Source organism: Rhinopithecus roxellana, chromosome 13 (genome assembly GCF_007565055.1).
Source record: "Rhinopithecus roxellana isolate Shanxi Qingling chromosome 13, ASM756505v1, whole genome shotgun sequence".
NCBI lineage: Eukaryota > Metazoa > Chordata > Mammalia > Primates > Cercopithecidae > Rhinopithecus > Rhinopithecus roxellana.
This window is the reverse complement of record NC_044561.1, coordinates 31,671,176-31,687,996: the sequence shown is the minus strand read 5'-3', so window position 1 is coordinate 31,687,996 and position 16,821 is coordinate 31,671,176. Positions and strand designations below refer to the sequence as shown.

The following is a 16,821-nucleotide window of genomic DNA, read 5'->3' as shown; positions in this document are numbered from 1 at the left end:
ATGTATTAAAAACTTAATCCCCAGTGCAGCAGTGCTGAAAGGGGAGTCCCTTGGGAGGTGTTTAGGTCGTGAGGGCTCTGCCCTTATAAATAGGTTAATGCCATCAAACTAGGACTTGATGCAGGGAGTTAGTCTCTCTTGACCATCTGACGTCCCCCATATAAGGACACAGCAAAAAAGCCCTCGTCAGACACCAAATGCTGGTGCCTTGATCTTGGACTTCCCAGTCCCTAGAACTGTGAGAAAATAAAATTCTCTTCTTTATAAATTACCCAGTTTCAGGTATTTTGTTGTACTAGAACAAAACACACTAAGACACTATCATACAAGGTCGTTGTTCTAAATATTGTATGAAAGAGGTGGGTATATGATGGATAATTATTTCATAAGTACTAAAAAACACAATGGTAGGGGCTCCTAAGAACTCTGATTTTACAGATGTGGGAACTGGGGCTTGAGAATTATTTCCGTTGTTTAAGTTCAGTCAGCTTACTTAGTCAAAACTAGAACTCAGGTCTCTTGACTTCCAAGGCCAGTGTTTTTTCAAGCTACCTCTAAGTTATTCTACAATTCCAAAAACTTGCTCTTAAGACCGTGGATGTAGCTAAAGTTATAGCTTCCAGTTTGCCTACAATGAACAAAACTATTTTTATTATTAGGCTGAATTTCTTTTTTTTTTTTTTTTTTTTTTTTTTTGAGACAGAGTCTCACTCTGTCCCCCAGGCTGGAGTGCAGTGGCGCTATCTCAGCTCACTGCAACCTCTATCTCCTGGGTTCAAGCTATTCTCCTGTCTCGGCGTCCTAGGTAGCTGGGACTATAGGCATGTGTCACAACACCTGGCTAATTTTTTTTGTTTGTTTTTTAACTAGAGACGGGATTTCACTATGTTGATCAGGCTGGTCTCGAACTCCTGACCTCAAGTGATCTGCCCGCCTTGGCCTCCCAAAGTGCTGGGATTACAGGTGTGAACCACCATGCCTGGCCAAAGTTCTTTTTTTAAAAAAAGAGAATATATCTGGTCCTTATTTCTGTGAAGACTGAATAACTGTTAATAGCCCAAATTACTAACTGTCCTAGAGGAATGTGTTTTAATAGTAACACAAGTCTTAAAGAAGTGAAATTCCTTAGCTAGGCATCCCTGAGCCTCCCTGGCCTCCTGCAGTCACTCTGGCCACATGGCTAACCTCCTGTAGCTCTAAGATCAAGGAGTCAATCCAAGGCTTCCAACTGGCAATCAAGCTCCAGACTGAAAGGCCATGAAACACAAGTAACCTGAGCTCATCTGGCTGAGCGTCACAATCCAGAAATGTTTTCCATGCCATGCACTCCTCCGCCATGTGAGCAAAGCATGGCATGGTGCAGTGGAAACTTTGTGTAATCCATTTTATTTTAAATTACCAAGGAGTTGAATTTTATGAAATACTAAAGGACTAGATTCTAGAAGACCTTCATTGAATACAGATGGTTTGTTCACATAATTTTTTTCTTTGCTCAGGAGTGCAAGATTTTCCAAGCACATCTTCCCTCTTCCACTTAGAATTCCTTCACAGACTCTTGTTGTCTATTTTGTGTAAAGCACCATAGGAAATACAAAATGATATTTTATATGCTTTCTTTCCCCATAGAACTTGTTTTCCAGTTGACATATGAATGGAGAATCTATGAGGTCTGGAACTTTGTCTGTTTTATCCACTGTTGGGATCTCATGCCTAGAACAACATCTTGCAGAGAAAAGGCACCTAAGGAACATTTGTGGAATGCATGGATGAACATTAGTCATAACCAACAAACATTTATATGTCTAATATTTATTCCCCCCTCCCTCATTTTTTTCTTTAGAGATGGGGTCTTGCTGTGTTGCTCAGGCTGGACTCAAACTCCTGGGCTAAGCTGATCTTCCCACCTTGGCCTTCCAAGTAAGTGGGGTTACAGGCATGTGCCACAGTGCTTGACTGTGCCCCCTAGTGTTTTTTATTTTTTATTTTTTTAGACAGAGCCTTGCTCTGTTGCCCAGGCTGGAGTGCAATGGCGCGATCACAGCTCACTGCAGACTCTGCCTCCTGGGTTCAAGTGATTCTCCTGCCTCACCCACCTGAGTAACTGGGATTACAAATGTGCACCACCACACCCAGATAATTTTTGTTATTTTTAGTAGAGATGGGGTTTCACCATATTAGCTAGGCTGGTCTTGAACTCCTGACCTCAAGTGATCTGCCTACGTCAGCCTCCCAAAGTGCTGGGATTACAGATGTGAGCCACCACGCCTAGCTTGCCCCCTAGTATTTTAAGTACAATTGCTGCCTCATTTGATTCTCACAATTCCATGAGGTAGGAACTATTAATGTTTCCATTTTGAAGATGGGGAAACTGAGGCTTAGAAAGATTAACTTTTCCAGTGTTCCCCAGTGGTGATCCTAGGATTTGTAGCAAAGTCAGCTGGCTCTGAAATCTGTTCTCTTGGTCACTGTGTTCTGTTGCCTCTGAATACTATGCTGTCTTCTCCTTCAGAGTAAAATACACTCCTTACCTGTTTTTATAACCCAAATCAAGAGGTGTTTATAATGGTCTCACATCTGTGATATAAACAACAATGGGCTGGAAAGTTTTGGAGAGTCTGAACCAGATGTGGGACTAAAGCTGCCCTTGAGGGATAGGAAGGATTTGAACAGGTGAGAAGTAGAGCTCTTCTCACTTAGACTTCTGGGAGAAGATGGCTTGAAAATCCTCTCCATAATATTATTATATTATAATCTCATAAAATATTATAGTTATTATCTTTCATCTTTCACCTAGCTTCATCATCTTAAACCGCTTGTGTGGGTGAGCATACAGTCTTGTTCATATTTCTATACAAGCTCAGCACCTAGCATGGCACCTTCCCTTTGATTTGATTGAAATTGAATTATCATTGATGGTAAGCTGGCTGGACTTGGGAAAGTATTCATGCCAAACCTTGAACTCAGATAGGCTTTTCTTTTTCATGTTTTTCTCCAACCCTTCCTCTGCTTTTGAAGAAGTCCTAAAGTAAAAAAGAACACAACTCTTCATATGAAATCATTTTTGACATCTTCAGAGATTTCCTAGGTTCTGGCCCAAGCCTGACTGTTGTTCTGTTCCACCTACATTTTTCCTACACTTGAGGGATTTCAAAAAATGTACTTAATGATTTGGACTTATTTTAATTTTCTCTAACTTATTTATTTTTTCTGAGGTTAAGAACATTTTGTAAATTCACAAACCAAAGATATTTTGCACATGATGAAAGAGTTTTTAAAAAACATTGGATCAGAGTTAGAATATTTCCCCAAGGAAAGGAAATACACAAAATAGTAACATGATTGATTGAAAAAACAAAGCAAGATAACTAAAATATCCTCCTGAACTAGTTCCTAAGGTACACTCTTTTTCCATTCTGAAACAACGACTAGTCTGCACTGTTTGTTTTTTGAAGTGAAACTTTGGTGGGAAAATTTATAACCAAAATTTCTGTATATTTCACACTAACATTCTTTCTTTTGCCAAACATTCTGATGTGAACTCAGGCATTTATCCTCATATGTTTTCCAGCCTGTTCAGGTGTTCATCTCTCTTGTTCCCAATAAATACTAAATTTTCTTTTTTTTTTATTATTATTATACTTTAAGTTCTAGGGTACATGTGCATAACATGCAGGTTTGTTACATATGTATACTTGTGCCATGTTGGTGTGCTGTACCCATCAACTCGTCAGCACCCATCAACTCGTCATTTATATCAGGTATAACTCCCAATGCAATCCCTCCCCCCTTCCCCCTCCCCATGATAGGCCCCGGTGCGTGATGTTCCCCTTCCCAAGTCCAAGTGATCTCATTGTTCAGTTCCCACCTATGAGTGAGAACATGCGGTGTTTGGTTTTCTGTTCTTGTGATAGTTTGCTAAGAATGATGGTTTCCAGCTGCATCCATGTCCCTACAAAGGATGCAAACTCATCCTTTTTTATGGCTGCGTAGTATTCCATGGTGTATATGTGCCACATTTTCTTAATCCAGTCTGTCACAGATGGACATTTGGGTTGATTCCAAGTCTTTGCTATTGTGAATAGTGCCGCAATAAACATACGTGTGCATGTGTCTTTATAGCAGCATGATTTATAATCCTTTGGGTATATACCCAGTAGTGGGATGGCTGGGTCATATGGTACATCTAGTTCTAGATCCTTGAGGAATCGCCATACTGTTTTCCATAATGGTTGAACTAGTTTACAATCCCACCAACAGTGTAAAAGTGTTCCTATTTCTCCACATCCTCTCCAACACCTGTTGTTTCCTGACTTTTTAATGATTGCCATTCTAACTGGTGTGAGATGGTATCTCATTGTGGTTTTGATTTGCATTTCTCTGATGGCGAGTGATGATGAGCATTTTTTCATGTGTCTGTTGGCTGTATGAATGTCTTCTTTTGAGAAATGTCTGTTCATATGCTTTGCCCACTTTTTGATGGGGTTGTTTGTTTTTTTCTTGTAAATTTGTTTGAGTTCTTTGTAGGTTCTGGATATTAGCCCTTTGTCAGATGAGTAGATTGCAAAAATTTTCTCCCATTCTGTAGGTTGCCTGTTCACTTTGATGGTAGTTTCTTTTGCTGTGCAGAAGCTCTTCAGTTTAATTAGATCCCATTTGTCAATTTTTGCTTTTGCTGTCATTGCTTTTGGTGTTTTAGAAATGAAGTCCTTGCCCGTGCCTATGTCCTGAATGGTACTACCTAGGTTTTCTTCTAGGGTTTTTATGGTATTAGGTCTAACATTTAAGTCTCTAATCCATCTTGAATTAATTTTCGTATAAGGAGTAAGGAAAGGATCCAGTTTCAGCTTTCTACTTATGGCTAGCCAATTTTCCCAGCACCATTTATTAAATAGGGAATCCTTTCCCCATTTCTTGTTTCTCTCAGGTTTGTCAAAGATCAGATGGCTGTAGGTGTGTGGTATTATTTCTGAGGACTCTGTTCTGTTCCATTGGTCTATATCTCTGTTTTGGTACCAGTATCATGCTGTTTTGGTGACTGTAGCCTTGTAGTATAGTTTGAAGTCAGGTAGCGTGATGCCTCCAGCTTTGTTCTTTTGACTTAGGATTGTCTTGGCAATGCGGGCTCTTTTTTGGTTCCATATGAACTTTAAAGCAGTTTTTTCCAATTCTGTGAAGAAACTCATTGGTAGCTTGATGGGGATGGCATTGAATCTATAAATAACCTTGGGCAGTATGGCCATTTTCACGATATTGATTCTTCCTATCCATGAACATGGTATGTTCTTCCATTTGTTTGTGTCCTCTTTTATTTCACTGAGCAGTGGTTTGTAGTTCTCCTTGAAGAGATCCTTTACATCCCTTGTAAGTTGGATTCCTAGGTATTTTATTCTCTTTGAAGCAATTGTGAATGGAAGTTCATTCCTGATTTGGCTCTCTGTTTGTTACTGGTGTATAAGAATGCTTGTGATTTTTGCACATTAATTTTGTATCCTGAGACTTTGCTGAAGTTGCTTATCAGCTTAAGGAGATTTTGGGCTGAGACAATGGGGTTTTCTAAATATACAATCATATCATCTGCAAACAGGGACAATTTGACTTCTTCTTTTCCTAACTGAATACCCTTTATTTCTTTCTCTTGCCTGATTGCCCTAGCCAGAACTTCCAACACTATGTTGAATAGGAGTGGTGAGAGAGGGCATCCCTGTCTTGTGCCAGTTTTCAAAGGGAATTTTTCCAGTTTTTGCCCATTCAATATGATATTGGCTGTGGGTCTGTCATAAATAGCTCTTATTATTTTGAGGTACGTTCCATCAATACCGAATTTATTGAGCGTTTTTAGCATGAAGGGCTATTGAATTTTGTCAAAAGCCTTTTCTGCATCTATTGAGATAATCATGTGGTTCTTGTCTCTGGTTCTGTTTATATGCTGGATTACGTTTATTGATTTGTGAATGTTGAACCAGCCTTGCATCCCAGGGTTGAAGCCCACTTGATCATGGTGGATAAGCTTTTTGATGTGCTGCTGGATCCGGTTTGCCAGTATTTTATTGAGGATTTTTGCATCGATGTTCATCAGGATATTGGTCTAAAATTCTCTTTTTTTGTTGTGTCTCTGCCAGGCTTTGGTATCAGGATGATGTTGGCCTCATTAAATGAGTTAGGGAGGATTCCATCTTTTTCTATTGATTGGAATAGTTTCAGAAGGAATAGTACCAGCTCCTCCTTGTACCTCTGGTAGAATTTAGCTGTGAATCCATCTGGTCCTGGACTTTTTTTGGTTGGTAGGCTATTAATTATTGCCTCAATTTCAGAGCCTGCTATTGATCTATTCAGGGATTCAACTTCTTCCTGGTTTAGTCTTGGAAGAGTGTAAGTGTCCAGGAAATTATCCATTTCTTCTAGATTTTCTAGTTGATTTGCGTAGAGGTGTTTATAGTATTCTCTGATGGTAGTTTGTATTTCTATGGGGTCGGTGGTGATATCCCCTTTATCATTTTTTATTGCGTCTATTTGATTCTTCTCTCTTTTCTTCTTTATTAGTCTTGCTAGCGGTCTGTCAATTTTGTTGATCTTTTCAAAAAACCAACTCCTGGATTCATTGATTTTTTGGAAGGTTTTTTGTGTCTCTATCTCCTTCAGTTCTGCTCTGATCTTAGTTATTTCTTGCCTTCTGCTAGCTTTTGAATGTGTTTGCTCTTGCCTCTCTAGTTATTTTAATTGTGATGTTAGAGTGTCAATTTTAGATCTTTCCTGCTTTCTCTTGTGGGCATTTAGTGCTATAAATTTCCCTCTACACACTGCTTTAAATGTGTCCCAGAGATTCTGGTATGTTGTATCTTTGTTCTCATTGGTTTCAAAGAACATCTTTATTTCTGCCTTCATTTTGTTATGTACCCAGTAGTCATTCAGGAGCAGGTTGTTCAGTTTCCATGTAGTTGAGCAGTTTTGATTGAGTTTCTTAGTCCTGAGTTCTAGTTTGATTGCACTGTGGTCTGAGAGACAGTTTGTTATAATTTCCGTTCTTTTACATTTGCTGAGGAGTGCTTTACTTCCAATTATGTGGTCAATTTTGGAATAAGTGCGATGTGGTGCTGAGAAGAATATATATTCTGTTGATTTGGGGTGGAGAGTTCTATAGATGTCTATTAGGTCTGCTTGGTGCAGAAATGAGTTCAATTCCTGGATATCCTTGTTAACTTTCTGTCTCGTTGATCTGTCTAATGTTGACAGTGGGGTGTTGAAGTCTCCCATTATTATTGTATGGGAGTCTAAGTCTCTTTGTAAGTCTCTAAGGACTTGCTTTATGAGTCTGGGTGCTCCTGTATTGGGTGCATATATATTTAGGATAGTTAGCTCTTCCTGTTGAATTGATCCCTTTACCATTATGTAATGGCCTTCTTTGTCTCTTTTGATCTTTGATGGTTTAAAGTCTGTTTTATCAGAGACTAGGATTGCAACCCCTGCTTTTTTTTGTTCTTCATTTGCTTGGTAGATCTTCCTCCATCCCTTTATTTTGAGCCTATGTATGTCTCTGCATGTGAGGTGGGTCTCCTGAATACAGCAGACTGATGGGTCTTGACTCTTTATCCAGTTTGCCAGTCTGTGTCTTTTAATTGGAGCATTTAGTCCATTTACATTTAAGGTTAATATTGTTATGTGTGAACTTGATCCTGCCATTATGATATTAACTGGTTATTTTGCTCGTTTTTTTGATGCAGTTTCTTCCTAGCCTCGATGGTCTTTACATTTTGGCATGTTTTTGCAATGGCTGGTACTGGTTGTTCCTTTCCATGTTTAGGGCTTCCTTCAGGGTCTCTTGCAAGGCAGGCCTGGTGGTGACAAAATCTCTAAGCATTTGCTTATCTGTAAAGGATTTTATTTCTCCTTCACTTATGAAACTTAGTTTGGCTGGATATGAAATTCTGGGTTTAAAATTCTTTTCTTTAAGAAAGTTGAATATTGGCCCCCACTCTCTTCTGGCTTGTAGAGTTTCTGCCGAGAGGTCTGCTGTTAGTCTGATGGGCTTCCCTTTGTGGGTAACCTGACCTTTCTCTCTGGCTGCCCTTAAGATTTTTTCCTTCATTTCAACTTTGGTGAATCTGGCAATTATGTGTCTTGGAGTTGCTCTTCTCGAGGAGTATCTTTGTGGCGTTCTCTGTATTTCCTGAATTTGAATGTTGGCCTGCCCTACTAGGTTGGGGAAGTTCTCCTGGATGATATCCTGAAGAGTGTTTTCCAACTTGGTTCCATTTTCCCCCTCACTTTCAGGCACCCCAATCAGACGCAGATTTGGTCTTTTTACATAATCCCATACTTCTTGCAGGCTTTGTTCATTTCTTTGTCTTCATTTTGCTTTTGGTTTCTCTTCTCTCTTTGTTTAATTCATTTGATCCTCAATCGCTGATACTCTTTCTTCCAGTTGATCGAGTCGGTTACTGAAGCTTGTGCATGTGTCACATATTTCTCGTGTCATGGTTTTCATCTCTGTCATTTCGTTTATGACCTTCTCTGCATTAATTATTCTGTCAATTCTTCCACTCTGTTTTCAAGATTTTTAGTTTCTTTGTGCTGGGTACGTAATTCCTCCTTTAGCTCTGAGAAGTTTGATGGACTGAAGCCTTCTTCTCTCATCTCGTCAAAGTCATTCTCTGACCAGCTTCGATCCGCTGCTGGCAATGAGCTGCGCTCCTTTGCAGGGGGAGATGCAGTCTTATTTTTTGAATTTCCAGCTTTTCTACCCTGCTTTTTCCCCATCTTTGTGGTTTTATCTGCCTCTGGTCTTTGATGATGGTGACGTACTGATGGGGTTTTGGTATAGGTGTCCTTCCTGTTTGATAGTTTTCCTTCTAACAAACAGTCAGGACCCTCAGCTGTAGGTCTGTTGGAGATTGCCTGAGGTCCACTCCAGATCCTGTTTGCCTGGGTATCAGCAGCAGAGGCTGCAGAAGATAGAATACTGCTGAACAGCAAGTGTACCTGTCTGATTCTTACTTTGGAAGCTTCCTGTCAGGGGTGTACTCCACCCTGTGAGGTGTGGGGTGTCAGACTGCCCCTAGTGGGGGATGTCTCCCAGTTAGGCTACTCAGGGGTCAGGGACCCACTTGAGCAGGCAGTCTGTCCGTTCTCAGATCTCAACCTCCGTGTTGGGAGATCCACTGCTCTCTTCATAACTGTCAGACAGAGTTGTTTGCATCTGCGGAGGTTTCTGCTGCTTTTTTGTTGTTGTTGTTTAGCTGTGCCCTGTTCCCAGGAGGTGGAGTCTACAGAGACAGGCAGGTTTCCTTGAGCTGCTGTGAGCTCCACCCAGTTCGAGCTTCCCAGCGGCTTTGTTTACCTACTTAAGCCTCAGCAATGGCGGGCGCCCCTCCCCCAGCCTCGCTGCTGCCTTGCAGTTTAGATCGCAGACTGCTGTGTTAGCAATAAGGGAGACTCCGTGGCTGTGGGACCCTCCCGGCCAGGTGTGGGATATAATCTCCTGGTGTGCCCGTTTCCTTAAAGCGCAGTATTGGGGTGGGAGTTACCCGATTTTCCATGTGTTGTGTGTCTCAGTTCCCCTGGCTAGGAAAAGGGATTCCCTTCCCCCTTGTGCTTCCCAGGTGAGGCGATGCCTCGCCCTATTTCAGCTCTCGCTGGTCGGGCTGCAGCAGCTGACCAGCACCGATTGTCCGGCACTCCCTAGTGAGATGACCCCAGTACCTCAGTTGAAAATGCAGAAATCACCGGTCTTCTGTGTCACTCGCGCTGGGAGTTGGAGACTGGAGCTGTTCCTATACGGCCATCTTGCTCTGCCCCTCTAAATACTAAATTTTCAAGTCAAGCTTCTGGAAAGGTAGTTTGGTCATGATGTTTTTGTAGAGTGATTATAATGCAAATTTTCTTTTATTTGTTCATAATAAGGAACACAAACCCCTGGTGTGAATTTCACTTTCTGAGGATTTGATATTAGTAAACAAGTTAATTTGGAAAATGTTGGCTATCTGAAGAAGACTGAGAAATCATGAATGACCTAATTGGTAAGTTGACAAAACTATTGAAATTGCTAAATTGACAGACCAAAATTGACAAATTGATAAACATTTTTTTGAGCAGTTACTATATGCAAAGCCAAACTTCCAATTGAAATTTGCTCTGTACTAAACAGAAGCAAAGATGTAGGGGCTTGGAGTAGGCACCTACTTAGCAATGTCATTCGTTATTCCTGCCAGTAGGTCACGGACAAGAATGAACTCTTCCCATCCTGTTCCTCTTTCTAACTTACTGTAACTGGGCAGTACTGTAACTGGACTCATCTCACACCCAGATCAGTCAGTTTTTATAACTGACATTTTCTAATGCATTCAGCTCCATTAGCAGTGCCACCAAATATTACTTCTGATTTCTTTGGAATTAATTCAAACTTTTTTCTCCAGATTTCATCATGCTGAGAAACATTTCTCATGCCTGCAAGAGCTAGTATCTATTTCCGTAAGTCAAATTCAAAAATATTGATAGACTTATCTTTGCCCCAATGTCAGTAGCTGTCAGGGACTCAGGAGACTCTAAAGATGCATAAATAATAGTAGTAGACATAGCAATCGTAACAGTAGTAAAAGTAGCAGAAATGACAGTATTTACTGGATGCTTTCTACCCAGGCACTGTGCTAAGCACTTTATTTTCAGTTACGATTTCATTTCGAAGTGACATAAAGCCCACTAAATTATTTAGTTCGGGGAAATAAAGGCATTGAAAAATGTAAGAACTCAATAGAAGAAAGTAAATATAGCCAGGTATAGTGGCTCACGCCTGTAATCCCAGCACTTTGGGAGGCCGAGGCCCGTGGATCACCTGAGGTCAGGAGCTCACGACCAGCCTGGTCAACACAGCGAAACTCTGTCTCTACTAAAAATATAAAAAGAGGCAGGAGAATTGCCTGAACCCAGTAGATGGAGGTAGCAGTTAGCCAAGATCATACCACTGCACTACAGCCTGGGCAACAGAGTGAGACTCCGTCTCAAAAATAAATAAGCCCAGAGAAAAAATGTCAATCTATTCAATTCAAAGTGGGAAATTGAAATGATAGTCAAAAGCTTCCCCTCTCAAAAAAAAGCCCACCCAGATGGTTTCACTGGTGAGTTCTACTAAACTTAAAAAATAATGAATTTTCTGGCTCTACCACTTGGACTGTATAAGGTTATTTTACCTCTCTGAGCCTTGATTTCTTCTTCTATAAAATGAAATTGTAACTGAAAATAAAGATAATATATGCCACTATAGCTACTGCCCCTATAATATATATGGACATTTTAATCTTTTTCTTTGTTTTGGTCCTAGCCCTTTAAAGATGACTTCCACATTGTTTGACATTTCTATGCCCTTACTTATCTATTTTTGTCTGCTTGTTCCATCAGTTACAAAGAGAGGTGTGTTGAAGTCTCCCACTATGATTGTGGATAATTCTTTTTTTTTTTTTTTTAGCTGTTTCAATTTTTGCATTATAGGGTTCAAACTTATACTAGTAGGTGACCAAATTTAAAATAATTATATCTTCCTGGTGAATTGAATTTTTATCATTGTGGAAATGTTCCTTTTTATCTTTAGTAAAACTTTTTACCTGAACACCTATTTTGTGTGACGTTAATATAGCTATAGCAGGTGTCTGAGTCAGTTTTGTCTGCTGTAACAAAGAACCATAGACTGAGTGGCCTCTAAGCAACAGAAATTTACTCTTTATAGTTCTGGAGGCTGGAAGTCTGAGTTCAGGGTGCCAGCATGGTTGGGTTGGAGTGAGGGCTCTCTTCCAGGTTACAGGCTACCGTCTTCCCGTTGTATCCTCACATCACAGAAAGAGAGCTGGAGAGCTCTCTTGGATCCCTTTGTAAAGGCAAACATTCTCTTCATGAGGATTCCACCTTGTTGTGCTAAATTACCTACGAAAGACCCCACCTCCTACTACCATCACACTGGGGGTGAGGATTTCAACATTTGAATTTTGCAGGGACAAATTCAGTCCATAACTCTTAAGTTTTTTTGGATTTATATTTAGCATATTTTAGCTTTTTCCATCATTTTAAAAAATGATTTCACTCTTTAAAAAAAATTAAGTTGTGTGTTATGAACTGAATGTATCCCTCCAAAATTCATACCCAGAAGCCCTAACACCTTCAATGTGTCTATATTTGGAGATGGGCCTCTAAGGAAGTAATTAAGCTTAAATGAGATCATAACCACTTACCTCCTAAAAGGTAAGAGCCAAAATAAATGACCATTTGATCTCAATTTCTATTTTTTTCAGAATATTCTACCCCCAAATGCAAATAAATTTACACATAACCCATTAATTTTATGTGAAACAGGTGCTATTCTTATTTTGATAATTACACTAAGATAAATGGGAGCTAGAAGCAATTTTCAAAACAAAATAAGCAGGAGGGGAAACAGTTCTGTTTTCCCAGCCTCTGTTCCTGGTCTCCCATTTCTGACTCGAGGACCACCACCCTCTGGAGCCCTGAGAATCACCTTTCTGGAGTTTTGGGATATGCTGCATGTTCCTGACAAGCTAATTGCATGGACAAGGAAAATGGGATAAAAGTTGGGAAAATGGGAATAGGTTAAGGAAAGAAATAACAGATAAAAGCAATAAAGGAAAGAGAGATAAAGGAAGGCAGTATGGTGATGAGAAAGAGATCAGAAAGTAGTATTTTGTGGAAAGAAACATGTGATGACCCCATATCAAGTAGGCAGAATGCTCCATTAAAAACACCATCACATGAAATTCTGTTATGAAGAGAGAGCATTTCAGGAACATCAGGCTATAGAATGATGAGAGGTACAAGTGCTTTAACTCATTTGCTTTATTGGTTAAATTTTATTTATATATTTAGTTTTTATCTTATTTAATATTTTAAATGGTATACAATGTGGTATTTTGGTATATGTATACATTGTGAAATTATTGAATCAAACTAACATATCCATCACTTCACATAGTTATTTTATGTGTGTGTTGTGAGAACACTTATCTACTGTCTTAGCAAATTACAAGTCTACAATACATCATGACTAACTATAATCAGCATGCTGTTGAATAGATATCCAGAACTTACTCATACTATCTGACTGAAACTTTGTACCCTTTGTTTTGTGTTTGTTTTTGTTTGAGACAGGGTCTTGCTGTGTTGCCCAGTGTTGCGCAGGCTGGAGTGCAGTGCCACAATCACAGCTCACTGAAGCCTCAACCTCCTGTGCTCAAGTAATCCTCTTGCTTCAGCCTCCCGAGTAAACGGTACTACAGACACGCATCACCATGTTTGGCTAATTTTTAATATTTTTTGTAGAGACGAGGTCTCACTATGTTGCCCAGGCTGATCTTGAACTTCTGAGTTCAAGCAATCCTCCTGCCTCAGCCTCTCAATGTGCTGGAATTACAGGTGTGAGCTACCATGCCTGGCCCTTTGACTTGGTTTGGCCCTTAAGGGTATGAGTTAGATAAGAATCTACCTCTTCCTAGCTCTGTGGCCTTACTTTTTTTTTTTTTTTTTTTGAGACAGGATCTTACTCTGTTACCCAGGCTGAAGTGCAGTGGCTTGATCATAGCTCACCCCAGCCTTGAACTCCTGCGTTCAAGACGTCCTCACACCTCAACCTCCAGAGTAGCTGGAACTATAGGCAAGCCACTGCCATGCCCAGCTAATTTTAAAATTTTTTTATAGAGACAAGGACTCACTGTGTTGCCCAGGCTGGTCTCAGATTCCTGGACTTAGGTAATCCTCTGCCTCAGCCTTCCAAAATGCTGGAATTACAGGTGAGTCACCATGCCTGGCCCTTAATGTCTTTAAACTGTCGTTTTCTCGTTTGTTGAATGAATATCACAATAGTACCCACCTCATAGGGTAGTTCTGGGGATTAAATAAAATATTTAGTTAAAATCTTGGCACATTGTAAGCACTCTGTAAATGTTACCTACTTTTGCTATTATAATTGTTGTTATAATAATAATTATTATTGGCATACAGGTTGGCAATAGAACATTATAACCCTCATACTTAATTCAGCCCTAATTCAAAATTATAACTGAATCTAGCAGCTGCAAGTGGCAGCAGTTTAATGAAGAACTAGTTGTCATAATATTTAAATTATATCTATCCATAGCTAGTTTCTATTTGTAATATAATTGAGTTTTTTCCAAGTTTGTTTGTTACAAATGGAAAAGAGCTTTGCTGTAATCATAAGAGATTTGATTTAATAGTTCCAAAGACCACTGACCTAATTTTGGATGTTCTGACTTTAAATGTGCCTGTGTAAAGCAACCTGTGTGTTTGCTGTCCTTGTCTGTTGGTTTAAAAAAGTATATTTTCTTATTATGTTGGTTAAGAAAAATTATATTTGTTAGAATATGTTTCTTGTAGAAATTAAACTTACCCATCAAGCCTTATACTGTACACACCAGCACTCTAATCATTAACTTGCTGCCCACAGTTTTTGATTTGCATCTGTGACTTCACTAGAATCTTAGTGGCCTTTGTCTCTACCAGTATATTTATAACAAACTTAATTATCCTCAGAGACTTAATTGGTAACATAAGTGCAAGACTTTGCCACTAAAAATACAGTTTTTAGAAATAACATTATGCCTTTACGGGGTGTATTCCGAGGAAGACAAATATGTAAATATTCTTCATGTCATCAGAATGTATAATATTTTTCTGGAGTGGAAGGTTATTACTCCTATTTTCCCAAAAAGTGCCAGGGGGTCAGTGACTTCTTCAAGGTCAATAGCTTCTGTCTGGAATTACCAAGGCCATAACTTGAATCATCTGTTGCAGATTCCCTTTCTAGTCCATAACATTGTCGTGCAAAATTGAAATACTTATGTGACACCAAAACAAAAACAAAAGCCAAACAAACCCAAAAACCAAAATCCCAAAACCCCCCAAGAAACTAACACAAAAAAACTAAACTAAAAAACCTAATAAACCCTAAATCAGGTGGAAACACTTCAAATAATTTCTGGATGCGAGATCTTCTCAGAAGCTAATAAAGATTCCTTGCTCTATTGGATGGAATGCTAAGAAGCTGTTGTGGTTGGATTGTGAACATTTATTAGCATCTTCATGTGAGCAGCAGTAACAGTGTGCTACCTATTAAAAGTTACCTATTTGCTTATTTTGCTCACCCTTTTCAGATATGAGCTTTTGACATTTCAACAAAATTAATGACCAGCTTGTTTTGGGTCACCAGTTTCTTGCAGTTGATTATTATTCCCCAGAAATTCCTCTGCGCCAAGTCTTATAGCCAAAATAATTATTTAACACAAGTACAGTCATGTGCCGCATAATGATGTTTCAGCCAACAATGACCGCATGTAAGACAGTGGTCCCATAAGATTATAATGGAACATAAATAGAAACCTGATATGTAACACTTGATATTGGCTCTGCAGAATAAGTAGGGGAATGACTGATAATTCACTTAAGGTTCTGAGACATTTGTTTTTCCATAGGAAAATATGTATAAATTAAATATATATGTATACATATACCATCAATGTTTGTGTAAATATACTCTATGATATTTGCATAATGACAAAATGGTCTAATGTCACATTTCTCAGAACATATCTCCATCATTAAGCAACATATGCCAGGAATAATTATGAATAGGTATAATAACTGCAAAAAGTCATGTAAAATAGATGGAGCTCCAGTGCTCAACAAATGAAGAGGATAAATGAATGGATCATATGTAAAAGGATAAATGAATGTCGGTAAGAAATAGCACTCTCATGCTTCCACTTGCCAGAAGTATCACCTTTGGTCCGTTGTGGGTAATGTCAATTATTGAAATAATTAAGTGGATATGGAGAAATCCAGAGACCAAAATACTGAGCAATCAATCAGTGTGTCAGTGTCTACTCTGTGTATGACAAAACCTTCTGTGCAAAGAAACGTAGATTCTGTGGGAGGTGAGGGCATGTCTGAGGCACAGCTATGGTTTCCAAAGACTTTATAGTTTGATTTAGAAAGCAATATTTGATACAGAAATACCAGAATTTTAGAGCTGGAATAAAATAGAGGAAGTTTTTTTTTGTTTTTTTTTTTTTTTTTGAGATGGAGTCATCTCACTCTGTCACCCAGGCTGGATGAATTGCAGTGGCGTGAACTCAGCTCACTGCAACCTCTGAGTTCAAATGATTCTCCTGCCTCAGCCACATGAGTAGCTGGAATTATAGGCATGCACCACCATGTGGGGCTAATTTTTTTTTCTTTGTATTTTTAGTAGAAATGGAGTTTCCCCATGTTGGCCAGGCTGGTCTTGCACTCCTGACCTCAAGTGATCCGCCCACCTAGGCCTACCAAAGTAGGGATTACAGGCATGAACCACCACACCTGGCCTAAAATAAAGAGAAATTGTGTAATTAGAAGAGAACTTAGAGATCACCTAGCCTAATACTCATGGCTAAAAAGATAATTTAGTGAGAACTTAAAATGTAAGCTATAATTTTAACTTACATCACAGGCCCATTCCTTCTTTTATATATTCTTTATTTTCCTCATGTCATCAGAATGTATATTTTTCTGGAGTGGAAGGTTATTACTCCTATTTTCCCAAAAAGGTACCAGGGGGTCAGTGACTTCTTCAAGGTCAATAGCTTCTGTCTGGTGATTTGTTATACAGTAATAGATAATTAATACAACCATTAGAAATGGCCATTTAATATTGGGCTTTTAACTTGTAACATGGGGCATAATATTGTCAGATGTTTCACTTTCAAAATAAAATTTTCAAAGAGTTTATTTCTTCCTTGAATTGGATGAAAAAATTGATTTCTTTTGACATATCTG

General features: G+C 39.1%; 1 long non-coding RNA gene across 1 annotated transcript in view; it reads left to right on the top strand.

Moving 5' to 3' along the window:
- Positions 1 to 9,972, top strand: part of LOC115892943 — a 44,921-nt gene extending 34,949 nt beyond the window's left edge. Inside the window, exon 8 of the long non-coding RNA XR_004052900.1 lies at positions 9,898 to 9,972. This is a non-coding gene — a long non-coding RNA (uncharacterized LOC115892943). The remainder of the gene's footprint in view (positions 1 to 9,897) is intronic.
- The last annotated feature ends 6,849 nt before the right edge of the window (positions 9,973 to 16,821 follow it).